The 20,146-nt window shown below is 34.2% G+C and overlaps 1 non-coding gene across 1 annotated transcript; it reads right to left on the bottom strand.

Moving 5' to 3' along the window:
• Positions 1 to 14,988: 14,988 nt before the first annotated feature.
• On the bottom strand, positions 14,989 to 15,092 carry LOC112718627 (small nucleolar RNA R71). The gene has a single exon (XR_003160959.1). It is a non-coding gene; the product is annotated as a small nucleolar RNA R71 (small nucleolar RNA).
• Between the last annotated feature and the right edge of the window lie 5,054 nt (positions 15,093 to 20,146).

Consider the following 20,146-nt stretch of genomic DNA (forward strand, 5'->3'; position numbering starts at 1 on the left):
TTAAGTTTAGAAAGTCTTAGAGAACCACCCTGATTCATGGTTTCTGTCTTAGTTCTTTATGTTTTATAATCTGAGTGTCGGCGTTCTAGGATTGCCTATGGCTTTCCCAAGACCTTATATCTTATGTACGTGGTACTATTACCATGCTGAGAACCCCCGGTTCTTATCCCATACGATATTGTTATTTTTCAGATGCAGGTCAAGAGGCACCTCGCTAGGCGTCTGGAGCTCTGCAGCGAAGTGGATCATTTTGGGGACTTTATTTTGGTGTATAGCTTGTGTGTGCGTGCGTGCGTGTGAAAATATTCTCCGGCCAACTTTAGCTTCGCAGGCTGAGTTAGGAGCGTGTTATCTTGTACTCTTGACCCTCTGTTCTTACTTTCTGTATATATATATATATATATATATATATATATATATATATATATATATGTTTATGAACCTTAGTTTCTTCGTACACTAGTTACGTTATTTCTGAGCATTGCGCTTTTATTTTTGCGATTTTTCTTTATCTACTTTCCAAGGTTCCTCGTATATTACATTCTTTCTATTATCATATGTATATATATTTTATTTTAGAGATTGTAATATCACATCACCTCTATTTTATGACTTAAGCGTAAATCTCTGTGTGATAGGGTGTTACACCCCTTACCCTGTTGTGTGCTACTCTGTCGCCCCCTCTCTTCTTTCACAGGTTCGTTCTTTCACCTAGTAGTCTCTTTCTTGTTGTGATTCTTGACCACTTATAAAATTTTGAGTATTATTTTCATCAAAATTTGTTTACATCATCTTAGTTAGACTATGCTTTCTATTGTTCAAATTTTGTCTTCTATTAATTTGTTCCAATTTTATCCCTTTGTCTTCTTATTTTTGTCCCAATTTAGTTTGTTGTTTGTTTGTTGTTCTATTAATTTCGTTCTAATTTCATCCTTTTGTCTTTTTATTTTTGTCCCAATTTAATCTGATTATCACTCAACATTTTTATAATTGATTTTTATCAAATATTGTGTTTAATTTAATCCCCAATTATAAATTGGTTTGATGAGATAAATCGCATTGGTTCAAAACTAATAGCCGGATATATCTCTTTTTCTTTAAATATTATTTAGTGTACAATTTACTGATAGTTTTCGAATTTCTAGCTTTGATATTTGAAGCTTGTTGATTTTTACGGTACTTATTTCTTAACTGCTGAAACAAATGATATGTTAATAGAGATATTGATAGATAGCATTTGTTTTTAACGGTTTATGTGCGTTGAAAAATATTAACGAAGTTCTGTATGTGCTATTGCGACAGTTTTAAACCGCTATAAAAATAATCTGATGCAATATATTAAATTAACAGCGATTATATCAAGAGTTGTTGGAAATCGCCGCAAATCTTAATCACCGTGCTTTAAAGGATATCAGTTGGCGAACTGCTGATGATCGATTTTGCAGGAATTTTAAACAGCTAATTCCCAAAATAAATAGCTGCTATTTTCCACATACGTTATAATAAAAAGAGACATAAATAATTATATCTCAAGCACTCTAAGATATCACCGATGAATCGTTAATTATTCTCCACTAAAAGTTGACGCTCAAGCTCTCATATCCCAAATATGGCAACTCCCACTGCATTATAGTTCTATATTGCGACTACGTTTAGAATCACAAACTAACCATGCACGTGTTGGTAAATATGCTAATTATTTAAACATTACTATACATATATACCAAAAAAAAAAAATACTACTATACATTATTCATCCTCTTTTATATATTTCTATTTTTTATCTGTTCAAAGAGTGTGGCTAGGGGTAGTGAATCTGTCTCAATCTTTCGTGCACGCCGATGTGACATTATTGCATAATCATTTCAACAAACTTGCATTATTAATGAATCTTTCTTGTAGCATGTTCGGTGGGTTGTTTTGTGTGAAGTACATTCAACAGAATGATCATATAAAAATATCGAAAACCCCTACTTGCAATTGAATGATTTTCTAACGAGAATTTGTCTAAGTTGCTTAGAGCATGTGGGTATGTTTTTATAGTACTACTATCTATATCAATCCATGTCAAATAGGATTCCACATGCATATAAATGCTGCTTAGTGCAAAGCTTATACTTATATATACATTTTCAATGAAAGTATCTCCATGAGAAGTTGATCAACTAGGTCTTGCGTGAAGGAAAATTATAATAAAACAAGTATAAAATTATTTATGTACCTTTCTATACCCTGTAGTTTAAGGTTTTGAAGAATTTAAATAAACTACATAATATTAAAAGAAATATTAATGTACCAACATTTAAATTGCCAACGTTAGCTAACTTTTTTTTTTCTTTATTATAACATTAATTTTTTAATCCTTATTTTTTGAAGGATTCAGAGTTTAAATTTAGAATTTATAATTTAAAAATTAATATTTAAAATTTAAGATTTATAATTTAAAATTAAAAAAGATTAACTTATGTTGCCTGAGAAAAAATTGCTTTCTAATTAAACTCAATAAAATCTCTATGATTAAGCGTCTAATAAACAGTTTAAATATTGTATTAAGATCTTATATTTTTTCGGCTTTATTGTAGATATGTCCTAAATGTCTTAGCACAAAAATAAAAAAATAGCAAGAGGCACAAACCTATTTAAGAAAAAAATTGATTCAATATATATATTTTTATATATGCCAATCCGAAAGTTATCTATATATCTTGGTTCATAACTTTAGTGATAAGACCTTCATAATCAATATAATACAATGGGCCGCCCCCAAGGGTTGTTAGGAAGATATTTACTAGTATTATTAGAAGGTAAAAATATAGCGTTGCTTGGTAAGCAATAATGTATAACTAATTTCAGTCCACATCTGGTAGGGTACCGGTCTATCAAAATAAATATAATTAAAGACAGACTAAAGTATTAAAATTGACTTAAAAATTTATAATCTTAATAAATTTGATTATAAAAGAATTAAAAATAACTTATAATAATAAAATACGAGTTTCGATAAACAAATTATTTGAATTTTCAAAAAATTATAAAAAAAATTAAATTATTCCTCTAATATAAGTTAACTAATCACAAACCCCAATAATGTTCCACCTTTAAGTTAGTTTTAATTTTTTTTTTTTTATGGTTAGATTCGTCTGCGTTATAACTTTCATAGTTAATAATCTATTGTTTCTCTCATTAGTAAATTTTTTTTTTGGTGACTCTCATTAGTCAATTTTAACATTAAAAATAAAATTCTCAAATAATCTCTTGTAATAATAAAGCCCAAAGTCCTCGTTACATTCAACTAAAATTCTAAACAAAAAAGAAAATTCTAAGACCAAAAAAAAAAAAAAGTCACACTCTCCCAATCCTTTCCGCTCATTTGTTTCTTTTTATTTCGTTCGTAACTTTCGAATGTGCACAAGTAGTTTTCTTAATTTCGTTAATCACTTTAATTTTAGATGCGTTACACTTCTCCATTCTTTTCCTCCACTCGTTTCATTTTTTGTCTGATAGATTTCATTCATGACTTCTGAATTGCATGAATGGGTGGTGGTTTTTTTTATTTCATTGGTTATTTTTGTATGCGTGCTTCGAATTTTTAAATGATTATTTATTTTTGTATTTTTGTTTGATTGGGATTTTACTATTTTGGATGTGCTAAAAGAAAAAGAAAATTTGAGGGTATGTCGATAATTAAAATTGAATTACTGATGAAGAAAAAATAAATGAAATTGGTGAAAGATGAAAAAATGAAACAACATGCACATGAATGATAGAAGTTAATAATGCTGATGAGGAGAGAAAACGAAAGAATGATGAAGGTGAAACAGCGTGCCAGTTCCCAAAACCATGACAAAAGCCTTCGGATTCGGGCTGCCTTCTCCCTCAGTAAAAACTTTTTTTTTTTTAATTAGTTTCATTGTATACTATAGAAATCGTATCCAAAAATTGATACGGTAAACAAAAATAATTCTTAAAAATACAAACGATAAATAAATTTTTAAATAATTTAAAAATATGACAAAAATAATTAATAAATATTATATTTTTTATAAATATTAAAAAAATTTGTATTTAGCAAATGATTCTATTTGATTTAGATTTTTATGACAATATTTAAATAGCTATTTAGAAGACGCACACAAAAAATTAGAACAAAATTTAATCTTTAATTTTTTTATTTTTCAAAAAAACTTGGTCTCATTTAAAATTAATTTTCTTTTAAAAAATAATTCACTTGGCATAAAATTACAAAACTTTGATGATAAAAATATTTTATTTTTTTATTAATATTTAAAAAAATCATATCAAAATTTATTTTTTGAAATCTTTTTTAATATAATTTAATATTTTATTATTTTTCTCATGTTTTTAAATTTTTTAAAAATTTATTTATTACTTATATATTTTTGAGTTATTTTTGTATGAACTTTTGAATACACTAAGAAAGTAAAATGATATTGGACAACAATATATACTATATTACTATGTACAAACACAAAACCATGGCAAATTTGAGATGGTTAAAAAACAAAAGAATTTTCTGATGCATGTGCCTATACTGTGAGGTTGTTTATAGAGGAATCTGGATAAGATTAATTTGAAAGGTGAATAGCAAAAAATTAGGGATTTATAAATAAAAAAATTTAAAAAGAATTGAAATAGTGAATAGTAATTAATGATTGAATTTTCTTTTTTTTTTAAAGCAAATTAGAGTAAAAGAAATAAAGTGAATTACGAATGAAAATTTATGAGAATAAAATGTGTTTGGATCACTACAAGAGGCGCTACATGGTGGCAGGTTTTTTTTCTGTTAGGAAGTTTATTATACCGCCATGGGTATTGGCGCCGCGAAATGATTTTATGGCGGTTTTCAGCAACCGCTGGTATAACTACCGTTGAATTAGTATTTTACGGCAACTAATGTAGCGGCGGTTTTCAACCGCCGCAGTATACAGGTATTAGAATTTAGTTCATTTTTTACCGGTGGTTTCGAACCGCTGCAATGTTCTTACATTTTTTCTATTAGAATTGTATAACCGCCGCTAATTTCAATACAAATTTAAAAAAAAATTTGGATTTTCCTTTTAAAAAACGCTATTTTTTTTGTTTAATTTTAAAGATACATTTGATTTGCTGATAGTTCAAGGTATCCTTCAACATGATCCCACAAAATCAATCCACAAAGAGTTCTTTTACACAATCTTTAGTTTTTCATTTAGAAATTGCAATCATGATATAATTTAAGTATTTCTCTTCCTATGACCAATTACAAAATTATAGAAATTACAAAAGAGAAATGAGATAGTTTACACATGACCAGTTACAAATCTGATGATAATGCCTTTCTCTTCCTCTAGCTTCTTTCTTCTCTCACCTATTTTCTTGTTACGACAAGAATAGATAATCAAAAACTACAATGAATTTTGCGAAAATGATGGCAGAATACTAGAATTGATGGATCAAATTATGAACCATGAGGCATCCAGGATTCGTGGACGGAGTCTCTTCTTTTCCTGCTAATAAAAGCAGTGTTGATTCCTATGACCATGACATACCTTCTCTTAAGAGTTGATTAAGTTGTTTTTATATCTTCTGATAGAGGAGCGCTATTGCGAATTGACTCCTTAGCTGTCTTTGCAGAAGCTAACTCTGTATCCAAGTTTAAAATAGTTTTGTCCAATGTTCTACATTCAACATAATCTCATAAGCTTTGAAATGAAAATTTAGCAACACACAACACAACACAACAACATCATGGTATATAACTTACTGATGGAAATATATAAGACAGATTCTCTATTGAGCTTTTTTTTCCTTCATCAATGAAGAAAAACAATCAATGGATACAAAAAATGAGCTAAACCAATTTCAAAGTTCATAGAAAGAAAATTCAGAATAAATCAAACCAAAAAGAACAAATCAAAAGTGAATATTAATAAAATATCCATAATAAATGATAAAACCACAAGGATATAAATTCTATGTTTTCTCTTTGCTCACGCACCCACACAAACATTTATGCCATAAAAAAATTTGCAAACAAATCTCTTACTATGAATCTCAATAAAGTATAAGCCAAATAAAAATAGTTACCTTTTGTCAAGGTCCTACAGTTGCAGTTACAGCTGGTAGGCCTTGTACCTGCTAATGGAAAAACAAGAACTTGGCCCCATCACCATCTTTCCTTGCTCTCCAATGTGCACTTTCATTTCTCTTTTATATATATATATATATATATATATATATATATATATATATATATATATATATATATATATATATTGAGTTGATACACTCTTTTTTTTAAATATTAGATAAGGTATAAAATTCATATCATGTAAATATATAGACCTAATCAAATATTGAAAAAAAATATATTGATTTAATGTTAAAGAAAATATGAGTATATATAATAAATTTTGCATACAAATTTGCTTGTGTTATCTAACCTTTTTTTTATGGAATAGCTTTTATTGCAAAATTGCAAGTTGCAACTATCTTAAACTCTGAATGGAATTTTGCTCAAGTACAAAGATAATATAGGTGGTCCGTGACACCTCAATAATATAAATAAGAATAATAGAGAACAAAAAATTCACTCGCACAGCAATACTCTAACACCATGTGTACCTAAAAGTCTTTAAATTTGATTAGCGGACTTGAGTTGGTTTGGCTCTTTGCCACTTTCACTCATACCAAAATTTGCAGCGTACTAAACAATATAACTACAATACTATTCTAACGATAAATGAAGCTCAACCAGATCCTTCAGATCCTCCTCTCGCTCAAACATACGAATCAAACTATCCCAAACTCAAACATTATTATCAATCACTCTTCCTTACACTTCTCTTTCCATAATCTGATTCTTTCTGTACCTTGCCCCCATGGTTAATAATAATTGAAACAACTTTTTTGTCGAAACATTTTCACTTTAGTTTGGTCTATTAGAAGTTCTATAAAAGGGGTAACATTTTATTCTATTCAACTGAATTTTCCTTCTTTGGTTTCCAAAATGACACAATTATTTTACTTTTAACCAATTATTTTGATATCATGAGAAACAAAGATCAAATTAAAATAATGTTAACTACGGCGGTTTTTAGAAAGGAGACTGAGACTGAGAGACTGAGGCTACATTAAATCTCTGTATTGTGTTTGGTGTAAAATGTATTAGACCGAGTTATGTCTAAGTATTATGTTAGAAACTTGCAAGTAAAATTGAAACTTGCAATCATATCAGTTAGCAATAATTACACAACAATATAAGAAAGCAATGACATGGGAAAGGATAACTGTACCTGGTTGATGCCAATCTCTCAGCATGAAAAAATAACACTTCATCGCCAAAGTTTCGTCCTATCAAATTAAACATATCATCATTGAATTTTGGCTTTAATTGACCTAGTTCTTTCAAGTTTCAATAGCACCCATGCTTTAAAATAATCACGTAATAAAGTTACCTTGAGTCTGTTACAATTGGGATTTTGCAATGGCTTGCAAGAAGAAGAAAAAAGTTATTTCAGAACTTATTTCTATTTCAATTTCTTTGGTTTTAGCCTCATAAAGAGAAGGAGAAAAGAATCTATTTTGTGCACCAATTTCTAATTAAATTGAGGGAGCAAACCTCATTATCAGAAAATTTCTCAAAATTTGAATATTATACTAACAAGATATTGAAAACAAAAGGTACCAACTTAAACTATGCTTCAGTGCAAAAATTGCAAATAATCCCAACTGGGTTAGAAAATCAAATTCATGATTTAAGACCAAGAACACCTATCATGCAATGATCCCTTGTTATCACTGATGACTATGACAATAAAACTAACCTACTAGTACTTTAAAATAAGAAATACACCTAAGGAATAATATGAAAGTAAAACTAAAACAACATACTTATAAATACCACTTGCACTGGTTTTGGTTTTAGTGAATGACATTGCAACAATTTCATTCATTAAAGTATAAGCCAAACAAAAATAGTTACCTTTTGTCAAGGTCCTACAGTTAGAGTTATAGCTGGTGGGCCTTCTACTGCCAATGGAAAAAAATACAGGTTTAAATGTTCATACGAAGTAAGAAAAATAGAAAGCACAAATCAAATTCAGTACTTTAAACTATTAATAGACAACAGTTTTTGATTTAGCATTATTGGTATAGACCTTAAAACTCTGCCAGAGAAAATCTTGTAAAAGAAATTACAAAGCACACAATAAATCCAAGTAAATGTACATTCAAATCCCTAACTTTAAAAAGGCACAATTAACCCCAACTAATAGAAGATATGTACAAAAAATGAATAAAAAATAATCTGAGGAGAGGTTAATCCTTTAAATTAAAATGCATTATAGGAATGGAATGGAATGCCACTTGCAATATACTACCAACTACAGGTTTCAATTAGTTTTATTATCAGCAATGTTTATTGTGTTCACAAGTAATAATTGAAAAAAATTCCAAATATGAGTTCCACAACATGGTCCCTGTTCATCAAAGAATGTGATGAAAGTAAGTGGAGAAGAGATTAGGGATTTCGTGCACCGTGGAGGGGGAAACAGGGGTTTCATGAACTGTGGCGGAGAGGTGAAAGGTCGACGCCGGGGAGATAAGGACAGATGGCAGCCGTGCAACTTAACAACCACACAAACGCAAAGGGTAGAGCAGATCTTAGGAATTTCTCGCACACCGTGGAGGATGGAGCAGGGGTTTCATGCACCGTGGAGGAGGCACGAGGGGTTGACGCCGGAGAGAGGATGATGGATGGGCAACAGTGGCCCATGATAGAGTAGCAACTTCAGGGTTTCACACACTTCCAATCTATTTTAGCTGGTTTCTGAAGCTACATCTGTGGAGAAATTGTTGGTTATTAGATAAAATAAGATTGAATAAATGAGTTAATTAGGATAAAGATCTTGATTATCGGCGGTTCTTCATGCAATGTTCGCTATTGAAGTAGGAGTTGCGGCAGTAGAGTAACAATGGTAGCTATCTCCCTTAGCTGCGGCGGTTGGATTAACAGTCGACAATTTTTAGCCGCTATCCTCTGCTTTCGTTGTAGTGGATTAATATTTATAAAGAAATGTTAATATTAATGTACTTTTGTAAAATTAATTTTGATTAAACTTTGATTAATGTCAATGTGATATTTGTTTGGATAATTTTTTGTCAAGAAGAATGATTCAAAAAAATATTGTTTAAATGATGTTATTATTCAAAATCATATTGAAATGCAAAATTATTAAAAAAAAGTAAAAATTCAAAATTAGCATACCACTCTTCGATATAAAAAGTCAAAATAGATAATTAATATCTTATCACTATTTTAACATAAATCTCAAAGATGGAAAAGAAAGAAAATGTTACTTTTATCAAATTACGTTTAGAGCAAAACTCAATCTACATTGAATTAATCAAATATTATCCGATCCAAATACAATTCTATTCATTTAAGACAATTTTATTGTATGTTGGAAAATATTAACAACATATTAAACACACTAAATTTTAGAAATTTATTTAGTTATGTATAAAAATAAGAGACAATTTTGATTCACATTGAGAATTTCAAGAATTTATTTAGTTATTCAAAAGAGGTAAATACCAAATCGATATTAAAAAGATTCTGACGTTGATAAAATGGTATCTAATTTTTGTTATTGACAAAATAGTCCTTAAAAGATTTTAAAATTTAACAAAATCATCTAACCGTGAAAGGATAACATCACAATAAACGAAAAACGCTGATATGGCTGTCGGAAGAGAGCTCCGACGACATTTCCGGCGACCTTCTTCTTCTACTTTTTCTTCTTCTTCTTCTTCTTCTTCTTCAACACGCCATTGCGTCCCCTTCTGCCATGGCAGCTAAAGAAGAACACCACCATGGCACGCTGCTGCACGTCGCCGTGTTCTTTGTGTTTGTCGCTTCTTCTTCAACACGCCGATGCGTCCCCCTTCGTGTCACGTTCCGCCATGGCACTACCTCCCCGCGTTCTCGTGTTCGCCGCTTCTTCTTCTTCAACACGTTGTTGCTTCCACTACAAGAAAAACATTAAGTACCATCGAATTTTCCATCGGAAAAATGAACACAATCTGACAATAATTAAGTTACCGTTAGATTTATCGTTAGAAGGAACCAAACGGTATAAACCTCATCGGAAAATATTCGTCGTCAGAATTTTTTCGTCCAATGGTAATTACTATCGGATTCTGCATCGGATTATCTGCTCGAAAAACCATGTGGTTATCAACGAATTTTTCTGACGGTAATGTTAGCGCCGCAATATGTTGTTTTCCACACTATTACCGTTGGATTACTCCCTCGGTAAATACGATGATAATGTCATTTTTAAAAAAAAAAACTTGTGAAATAAATGGTCGATTTTAATTTTTTATTTAAATTTATTTTTCACACAATTAATAGTCAATTTATAAATAATAAAAATATATTATTTAAAATCAATAGTAAAATGTTCAAATAAATTAAAAGTCAAGTAAAATGATAAAACGAAATACTAATAGCTAAAGATCCAGGTAGTCCTCATAGTCATCGTCGTCGTCATTCCTGTGGCCCTGATGAGGCGGCGCAGAAGGTGGTGATGTCTATGTGCCACTAGCAGGAATGATGCAAGCGGCGTGCATCTGGTCCAAGTACACCTCCATCTGAGTTTCCATTCGCTGAAGCCGCTTCAGCTACTCCCTCTACTCCAGCTTGAGGTCATTTGTGTTTGTCACGCGTGTAAGGATCTTTTGATAATTCTCCTGATAATTGTTCAGCTTTTGAGCCTACTGGTGAAGGATACGGGTGAGCTCATACACCTGCGACCTCAATTCCATGCCTTACTCGGGCTCAACGACTCGATTGGTGGCAGAGACAAACGATGGCCTCAACGTGGAGGTGCGGAGGCTGCTGGTAAAGAACGACCCCAACCCATATACACAGTTCTTGTATGGCGCTGAGGCGATCTCGCGCCAAATTACATCGGGATTGATGACTAAAGCAGCAGATCCATCGACGACGTCCTCCCCACTTTGTTGAGATTGCTGAGTCACGCCCTCTAGTCTCTACGTGTAGGACTCTGATGAGCGGATAATTTATACGCTTTTTGGCATTGTTTTTATATAGTTTTTAGCAAGTTTAAGCTACTTTTAGGGATGTTTTCATTAGTTTTTATGTTAAATTCACATTTCTGGACTTTACTATGATTTTGTGTGTTTTTCTGTGATTTCAGGTAAATTCTGGCTGAAATTGAGGGACTTGAGCAAAACTCTGAAGAAGGCTGACAAAAGGACTGCTGATGCTGTTGGAATCTGACCTCCCTGCACTCGAAATGGATTTTCTGGAGCTACAGAACTCCAATTGGCGCGCTCTCAACGGAGTTGGAAAGTAGACATCCAGGGCTTTCCAGAAATATATAATAGTTCATACTTTATTCGAAGAATGACGACGTAACTTGGCGTTGAACGCCAAGTACACGCTGCTGTCTGGAGTTAAACGCCAGAAAAACGTCATGATCCGGAGTTGAACGCCCAAAACACGTCATAACTCGGAGTTCAACTCCAAGAGAAGCCTCAGCTCGTGGATTGATCAAGCTCAGCCCAAACATACACCAAGTGGGCCCCGGAAGTGGATTTGTACATCAATTACTTACTCATGTAAACCCTAGGAGCTAGTCTAAGTATATATAGAACATTTATCTATTGTATTAGATGTCTTTTGACCACGTTTCATCTTTGGTCTCAGTTTTATTTTATTCTTCATCTTAGGAGACTATTGATCACGTTAGGGGGGCTGGCCATTCGGCCATGCCTGAACCTTTTACTTATGTATTTTCAACGGTGGAGTTTCTGCACACCATAGACTAAGGGTGTGGAGCTCTGCTGTACCTCAAGTATTAATGCAATTCTATTATCTTTTATTCAAATCTCTCTTATTCTTATTCCAAGATATTCATTCGTACCCAAGAACATGATGAATGTGATGATAAGTAACCCTCATTATCATTCTCACTTATGAACGCGCGTGATTGACAACCACTTCCGTTCTACATGCAACAGAGCTTGAATGTGTATCTCTTAGATTCCCAACAGAATCTTCGTGGTATAAGCTAGATAGATGGCGGCATTTATGAGGATCCGGAAAGTCTCACCTTGTCTGTGGTATTCCGAGTAGGATCCTGGGAATCCGGAAAGTCTAACCTTGTCTGTGGTATTCCGAGTAGGATTCCGGTAATGAATGACTGTGATGTGCTTCAAACTTGCAACCTGCTGGGCGTTAGTGACAGACGCAAAAGAATCAAGGGATTCTATTCCAGTAGGAGCGGGAACCAACCGGTGATTAGCCGTACTGTGACAGAGTGCGTGAGCATTAGTTTTCACTGCGAGGATGGGATGTAGCCATCAACCATGGGTGATGCCTCCAGACGATTAGCCGTGCGACTGACAACCGCATAGGATCATTTTCCCGAGAGGATTGAAAGTAGCCACAGCTGATGGTGAACCCCTATACAAAGCTTGCCATGGAGAGGAGTAAGAAGGATTGAATAGAAGCAGTAGGAGAGCAGGCGTCCTTGAGCCATACAGCATCTCCATTCGCTTATCTGAAATTCTCACCAATGAATCTACATAAGTCTTCTATCCGTTTATTATTCCTATTTTCTTATTTTTATTTTCTAAACCCATAAACTATTTTAATCTGCCTAACTGAGATTTACAAGGTGACCATAGCTTGCTTCATACCAACAATCTCTGTGGGATCGACCCTTACTCACGTAAGGTTTATTACTTGGACGACCCAGTACACTTGCTGGTTAGTTGAACGGAGTTGTGAATTTAACCAAGAGACACAATAGTTTTTGTGTATATGCCAAAGAGCCAATATTGATGATCACAATTTCGTCCACCAAGTTTTTGGCGCCGTTGCCGGGGATTGTTCGAGTATGGACAACTGACGGTTCATCTTGTTGCTCAGATTAGGTAATTTTCTTTTCAAGAACTTTTTCAAAAATTTTTCTTTTCTTTTTCGTTTTTCCAAAAATATTTTTCGAAAAAAAAAATTTAATAAAAATACAAAAAAAAAATTAGAAAATCATAAAAACCAAAAAATATTTTGTGTTTCTTGTTTGAGTCTTGTGTTAATCTTTAAGTTTGGTGTCAATTGCATGCTTTTAAAATTTTTCTTGCATTCTTTTCGAAAATCTCATGCATTCATAGTGTTCTTCATGATCTTCAAGTTGTTCTTGATAAGTCTTCTTGTTTGATCTTGATGATTTCTTGTTTTGTGTTGTTTGTTGTTTTTCATGTGCACTTTTGCATTCATATTTTCCATGCATTAAAGATTTCTAAGTTTGGTGTCTTGCATGTTTTCTTTGCATTAAAAATTTTTCAAAATTATGTTCTTGATGCTCATCATGATCTTCAAAGTGTTCTTGGTGTTCATCTTGACATTCATAGCATTCTTGCATGCATTCATTGTTTTGATCTAAAAATTTCATGCATTGAATATTTTTGTTGTTTTTCTCTTTCATAATTAAAAATTCAAAAAATCAAAAAAAAAATATCTTTTCCTTATTTTCCTCCAAATTTTCGAAATTTTGGGTTGACTTGGTCAAAAATTTTTAAAATTAGTTGTTTCTTACAAGTCAAGTCAAAATTTCAATTTTAAAAATCTTATCTTTTCAAAATCTTTTTCAAAAATCATATCTTTTTCATTTTTTTTATAAATTTCGAAAATTTCAAAAATCTTTTTCAAAATCTTTTTCTTATCTTTTATATCTAATTTTCGAAAATTAACTAACAAGTAACGTGATTGGTTCAAAAATTTGAAGTTTGTTACTTTCTTGTTAAGAAAGGTTCAATCTTTAAGTTCTAGAATCTTATCTTGTAGTTTCTTGTTAGTTAAGTAATTTTAAAAATTAAATCTTTTTCAAAATATCTTTTTCTTAAAAATCTTTTTATCTTTTTATCTTATCTTTTTCAAAAACTTTATCTTTTTCAAAATTTGATTTCAAAATATCTTATCTAACTTCTTATCCTCTTATCTTTTTCAAAATTTGATTTCAAATCTTTTTCAATCAACTAACTAACTTTTTGTTTGTTTCTTATCTTTTTCAAAACCACCTAACTACTTTTCCCTCTCTAATTTTCGAAAATTCTCCCTCTATTTTTCAAAAAAATTCTTTTTGTTTTAAATTTTCATTTTGATTATATTTTGTCTTTGATTTTCGAAAATTACTAACCTTTTTTTTCAAAAATTATTTTCGAAAATTTCTCTTCTCTTTTCTTCTTCTATTTAATTAATTATTTACTAACACTTCTCTTCACCTCTCTTCATCCAAAAATCCGAATCCATCCCTTTTCTTTCTTATACCCCTATCTTCTTCTACTAACATAAGGGAATCTCTATACTGTGACATAGAGGATTCCTTTTTCTTTTCTTGTTTTCTTCTCTTTCATATGAGCAGGAACAGGGAAAAAGGCACTCTTGTTGAAGTTGATCCAGAACCTGAAAGGACTCTGAAGAGAAAATTAAGAGAAGCTAAATTACAACAATCCAGAAATAACTTTTCAGAAATTTTCGAACAAGAGAAGGACATGGCAGCCGAAAATAATAATAATAATAATGCAAGGAGAATGCTTGGTGACTTCACAAAACCAACGTCCAAGTTTGATGGAAGAAGCATCTCTATTCCTGCCATTGGAGCCAATAACTTTGAGCTGAAACCTCAGCTAGTTGCCTTGATGCAACAAAACTGCAAGTTTTATGGACTTCCATCTGAAGATCCTTATCAGTTTTTAACTGAGTTCTTGCAGATCTGTGAGACTGTAAAGACGAATGGAGTTGATCCTGAAGTCTACAGACTCATGCTTTTCCCCTTTGTTGTAAGAGACAGAGCTAGAATATGGTTGGATTCACAACCTAAGGATAGCCTGGACTCCTGGGATAAGCTGGTCACTGCCTTCTTGGATAAATTCTTTCCTCCTCAAAAGCTGAGCAAGCTGAGAGTGGATGTTCAAACCTTCAAACAAAAAGATGGTGAATCCCTCTATGAAGCTTGGGAAAGATATAAGCAGTTGACCAAAAGATGTCCATCTGACATGTTTTCAGAATGGACCATGTTAGATATATTCTATTATGGTCTCTCTGAATTTTCGAAAATGTCATTGGACCATTCTGCAGGTGGATCTATTCACCTGAAGAAAACGCCTGAAGAGGCTCAAGAACTCATTGACATGGTTGCAAACAACCAGTTCATGTATACCTCTGAGAGGAATTCCGTGAATAATGGGATACCTCAGAAGAAAGGAGTTCTTGAAATTGATGCTCTGAATGCCATATTGGCTCAGAACAAAGTGTTGACTCAACAGGTCAACATGATCTCTCAAAATCTGAATGGACTGCAACATGCATCCAACAGCACTAGAGAGGCAGCTTCTGAAGAAGCTTATGATCCTGAGAACCCTGCCATGGCAGAGGTTAATTACATGGGTGAACCATATGGAAATACCTATAACCCATCATGGAGAAATCATCCAAATTTCTCCTGGAAGGATCAACAAAAGCCTCAACAAGGCTTTAACAATGGTGGACGCAATAGGCTGAGCAATAGCAAGCCATATCCATCATCTTCTCAGCAACAGACAGAGAATTCTGAACAAAACAATTCTAATTTAGCCAATATAGTCTCTGATCTGTCAAAGGCCACTTTCAGTTTTATGAATGAAACAAGATCCTCCATTAGAAATCTGGAGGCACAAGTGGGCCAGCTGAGTAAGAAAGTCATTGAAACTCCTCCTAGTATTCTCCCAAGTAATACAGAAGAGAATCCAAAAGGAGAGTGCAAGGCCATTGATTTAATCAAAGTGGCCGAATGCACTAAGGAGGAGGAGGACGAAATTCCTAGTGAGGAAGACCTCCTGGGACGTCCTTCAAGCAAGAAGGAGTTTCCTATTAAGGATCCAGAGGAATCTGAGGCTCATATAGAGACCATAGAGATTCCATTAAATCTCCTTCTGCCATTCATGAGCTCTGAAGACTATTCTTCCTCTGAAGAAGATGAAGATGTAACTGAAGAGCAAGTTGCTCAATACTTAGGAGCTATCATGAAGCTGAATGCCAAGTTGTTTGGTAATGAGACTTGGGAAAGTGAACCTCCCTTGCTCATTAGTGAACTAGATACCTAGATTCAGAAAACTCTACCTCAAAAGAAACAAGATCCTGGCAGTTTCTTAATGCCTTGTACCATTGGCACCATGAGCTTTGAAAAAGCTCTATGTGATCTGAAGTCAGGGATAAATCTGATGCCACTCTCTGTAATGGAGAAGCTAGGGATCATTGAGGTACAACCTGCCTTGTTCTCATTACAATTGGCAGATAAGTCAATGAGACAAGCTTATGGAATAGTAGAGGACGTGCTAGTAAAGGTTGAAGGCCTTTACATCCCTGCTGATTTCATAATCCTAGACACTAGGAAGGAGGATGATGAATGCATCATCCTAGGAAGACCTTTCCTAGCCACAGCAGAAGCTGTGATAGATGTTAACAGAGGTGAGTTAGTCCTTCAATTGAATGGGGACTACCTTGTGTTTAAGGCACATGGCCATCCCTCTGTGACAAAAGAGAGTAAGCATGAAGAGCTTCTCTCAGTTCAAGGTCAAGAAGAGCCCACACAGTCAAACTCTAAGTTTGGTGTTCAGACCCCATATCCAAACTCTAAGTTTGGTGTTGGGACTACACTAACATTGACCTGATCACCTTGTGGCTCCATGAGAGCCACTGTCAAGCTATTGACATTAAAGAAGCGCTTATTGGGAGGCAACCCAATTTTATTTATCTAATGTTATTTTATTTTGTTTCTTTGTTATTTTTGTGTTTAATTAGGTACATGATCATGAGGAGACACGAAAAAATCAAAAAAATTAAAAACAGAGTCAAAAACAGAAGAAAAAAATTTTCACCCTGGAGGCAGCACAGACTGGCGTTCAACGCCAGTAAGATGCATCTGGCTGGCGTTCAACGCCAGAACAGAGCACCATTCTGGCGCTGAACGCCAGAAACAAGCAACAACCTGGCGTTTAACGCCAGGATGTGCACACAGAGGACAATCTGGCGCTGAACGCCAGAAACAAGCATGAAACTGGCGTTCAACGCCAGAAACATGCATTACATGGGCGTTTAACGCCCAGAACATGCACCAATGGGCGTTTGAACGCCAGAATGATGCATGGAGGCATTTTACATGTCTATATGGTGAAGGAATGGTATTTCTTTTCACCTCAGGATCTGTGGACCCCACAGGATCCCCACCTCAGGATCTGTGGACCCCACAAGATCCCCACCTACCATATTCCCACCTTTTCTTTTAATCCTAATCACACTCTCCTAATCCAAATCTCATTCCACTCTTCCCCATATCACACTTCCCAAAAACATTCACCATTCACATCAACCTCCTCTTCCCCATAAACCCCACCTACCTCCATAAAATTCAAATTCAATTTCCCACCCATTCCCACCCAAAATGGCCGAATTCCCACCCTCCCTCTCCCTATAAATACCTCTCCTTTCTTCTTCATTTTCACACAACACAAACCCCTTCTTCTCTCATATAGCCGAACTCACTCCTCTCCCTCTCTTCCAAATTCTCTTCTTCTTCTTCTACTCTTCTTTTCTTTTTTTGCTCGAGGGCGAGCAAATTTTAAGTTTGGTGTGGTAAAAAAGCCTAAGCTTTTTGTTTTTCATCACCATCAATGGCACCTAAGACCGGAGTATCCTCAAGAAAAGGAAAAGGGAAGGCAAAAGCTTCCACCTCCGAGTCATGGGAGAAGGAAAGATTCATCTCCAAAAGCCATCAAGACCACTTCTATGATGTTGTGGCAAAGAAGAAGGTGATCCCCGAGGTCCCTTTCAAGCTCAAAAAAGAATGAGTATCCGGAAATCCGACATGAAATTCAAAGAAGAGGTTGGGAAGTCCTAGCCAACCCCATGCAACAAGTCGGAATATTGATGGTTCGAGAGTTCTATGCCAATGCATGGATCACTAGGAACCATGATCAAAGTATGAACCCGAATCCAAAGAACTACATCACAATGGTTCGGGGGAAATACTTGGATTTTAGTCCGGAAAATGTGAGGTTGGCGTTTCACTTACCCATGATGCAAGGTGATGAACGCCCCTACACAAGAAGGGTCAACTTTAATCAAAGGTTGGACCAAGTCCTAATGGACATATGTGTGGAAGGTGCCCAATGGAGAATAGACTCCAAAGGCAAACCAGTCCAACTAAGAAGACTGGACCTCAAGCCTGTAGCTAGAGGATGGCTGGAGTTCATCCAAAGATCCATCATTCCTACAAGCAACCGATCTGAAGTTACTGTGGATCGGGCCATCATGATTCATAGCATCATGATTGGAGAGGAAGTGGAAGTTCATGAAGTCATCTCCAATGAACTCTACAAAATAGCTGACAAGCCTTCACACATGGCACGGCTAGCCTTCCCCCACCTTATATGTCATCTATGTTACTCGGCTGGAGTTATCATAGATGGAGATGTCTCCATTGAAGAAGACAAGCCCATCACAAAGAAGAGGATGGAGAAAACAAGAGAAGTTCCTCACGGCCCTCAAGAAGAACATGAGGAAGTTCATCATCAACAAATGCCTCAAGGAATGCACTTTCCTCCCAACAACTATTGGGAGCAACTCAGCACCTCTTTAGAAGATTTGAGCCATAATGTTGAGCAATTAAGGGTGGAACATCATGAACACTCCATCATTCTCCAAGAAATAAGAGAAGATCAAAGAGCAATGAGGGAGGAGCAACAAAGGCAAGGAAGAGACATAGAGGAGCTCAAAAAGCACCATTGGACCTTCAAGAAGGCGCCACCCTCACTCAGGTGGATTCATTCCTTGCTCTTATTTCTTTCTTTTTTCGGTTTTTAATATTGTGTTTATCTATGTTTTGTGTCTTTACTTCATGATCATTAGTGTGTAACCATGCCTTAAAGCTATGAATAAAATCCATTAGTCCTTCACTTATCTTAAATGAAAAATGTTTTAATTCAAAAGAACAAGAAGTACATAGATTTCGAATTTATTATTGAATTTAATTTAATTATATTGATGTGGTGACAATACTTTTTGTTTTCTGAATGAATGCTTGAACAGTGCATATTTTTGATCTTGTTGTTTATGAGTGTTAAAATTGTTGGCTCTTGAAAGAATGATGAACAAAGAGAAATATTATTGATGAACTGAAAAATTCATGAATTGATTCTTGAAGCAAGAAAAAGCAGTGAAAAAGAAAGCTTGCGAAAAAAAATGGCGACAAAAATATAGAAAGAAAAAGAAAAAGCAAGCAGAAAAAGCCAATAGCCCTTAAAACCAAAAGGCAAGGGTAGCAAGGATCCAAGGCTTTGAGCATCAATGGATAGGAGGGCCCAAGGAAATAAAATCCAGGCCTAAGCGGCTAAATCAAGCTGTCCCTAACCATGTGCTTGTGTCATGAAGGTCCAAGTGAAAAGCTTGAGACTGAGTGGTTAAAGTCGTGATCCAAAGCAAAAGAGTGTGCTTAAGAGCTCTGGACACCACTAACTGGGGACTCTAGCAAAGCTGAGTCACAATCTGAAAAGGTTCACCCAGTTATGTGTCTGTGGCATTTGTGTATCCGGTGGTAATACTGGAAAACAAAGTGCTTAGGGCCACAGCCAAGACTCATAAGTAGCTGTGTTCAAGAATCAACATGCTTAACTAGGAAAGTCAATAACACTATCCAAAATTCTAAGTTCCTAGAGAAGCCAATCACTCTGAACTTCAAAGGAAAAAGTGAGATGCCAAAACTATTCAGAAGCAAAAAGCTACAAGTCCCGCTCATCTAATTGAATTAATATTCATTGATATTCTGGAATTTATAGTATATTCTCTTCTTTTATCCTCTTTGATTTTCAGTTGCTTGGGGACAAGCAACAATTTAAGTTTGGTATTGTGATGAGCGGATAATTTATACGCTTTTTGGCATTGTTTTTATATAGTTTTTAGCAAGTTTAAGCTACTTTTAGGGATGTTTTCATTAGTTTTTATGTTAAATTCACATTTCTGGACTTTACTATGATTTTGTGTGTTTTTCTGTGATTTCAGGTAAATTCTGGCTGAAAT

This window comes from Arachis hypogaea, chromosome 10, assembly GCF_003086295.3.
Source record: "Arachis hypogaea cultivar Tifrunner chromosome 10, arahy.Tifrunner.gnm2.J5K5, whole genome shotgun sequence".
Classification (NCBI taxonomy): Eukaryota; Viridiplantae; Streptophyta; class Magnoliopsida; order Fabales; family Fabaceae; genus Arachis; species Arachis hypogaea.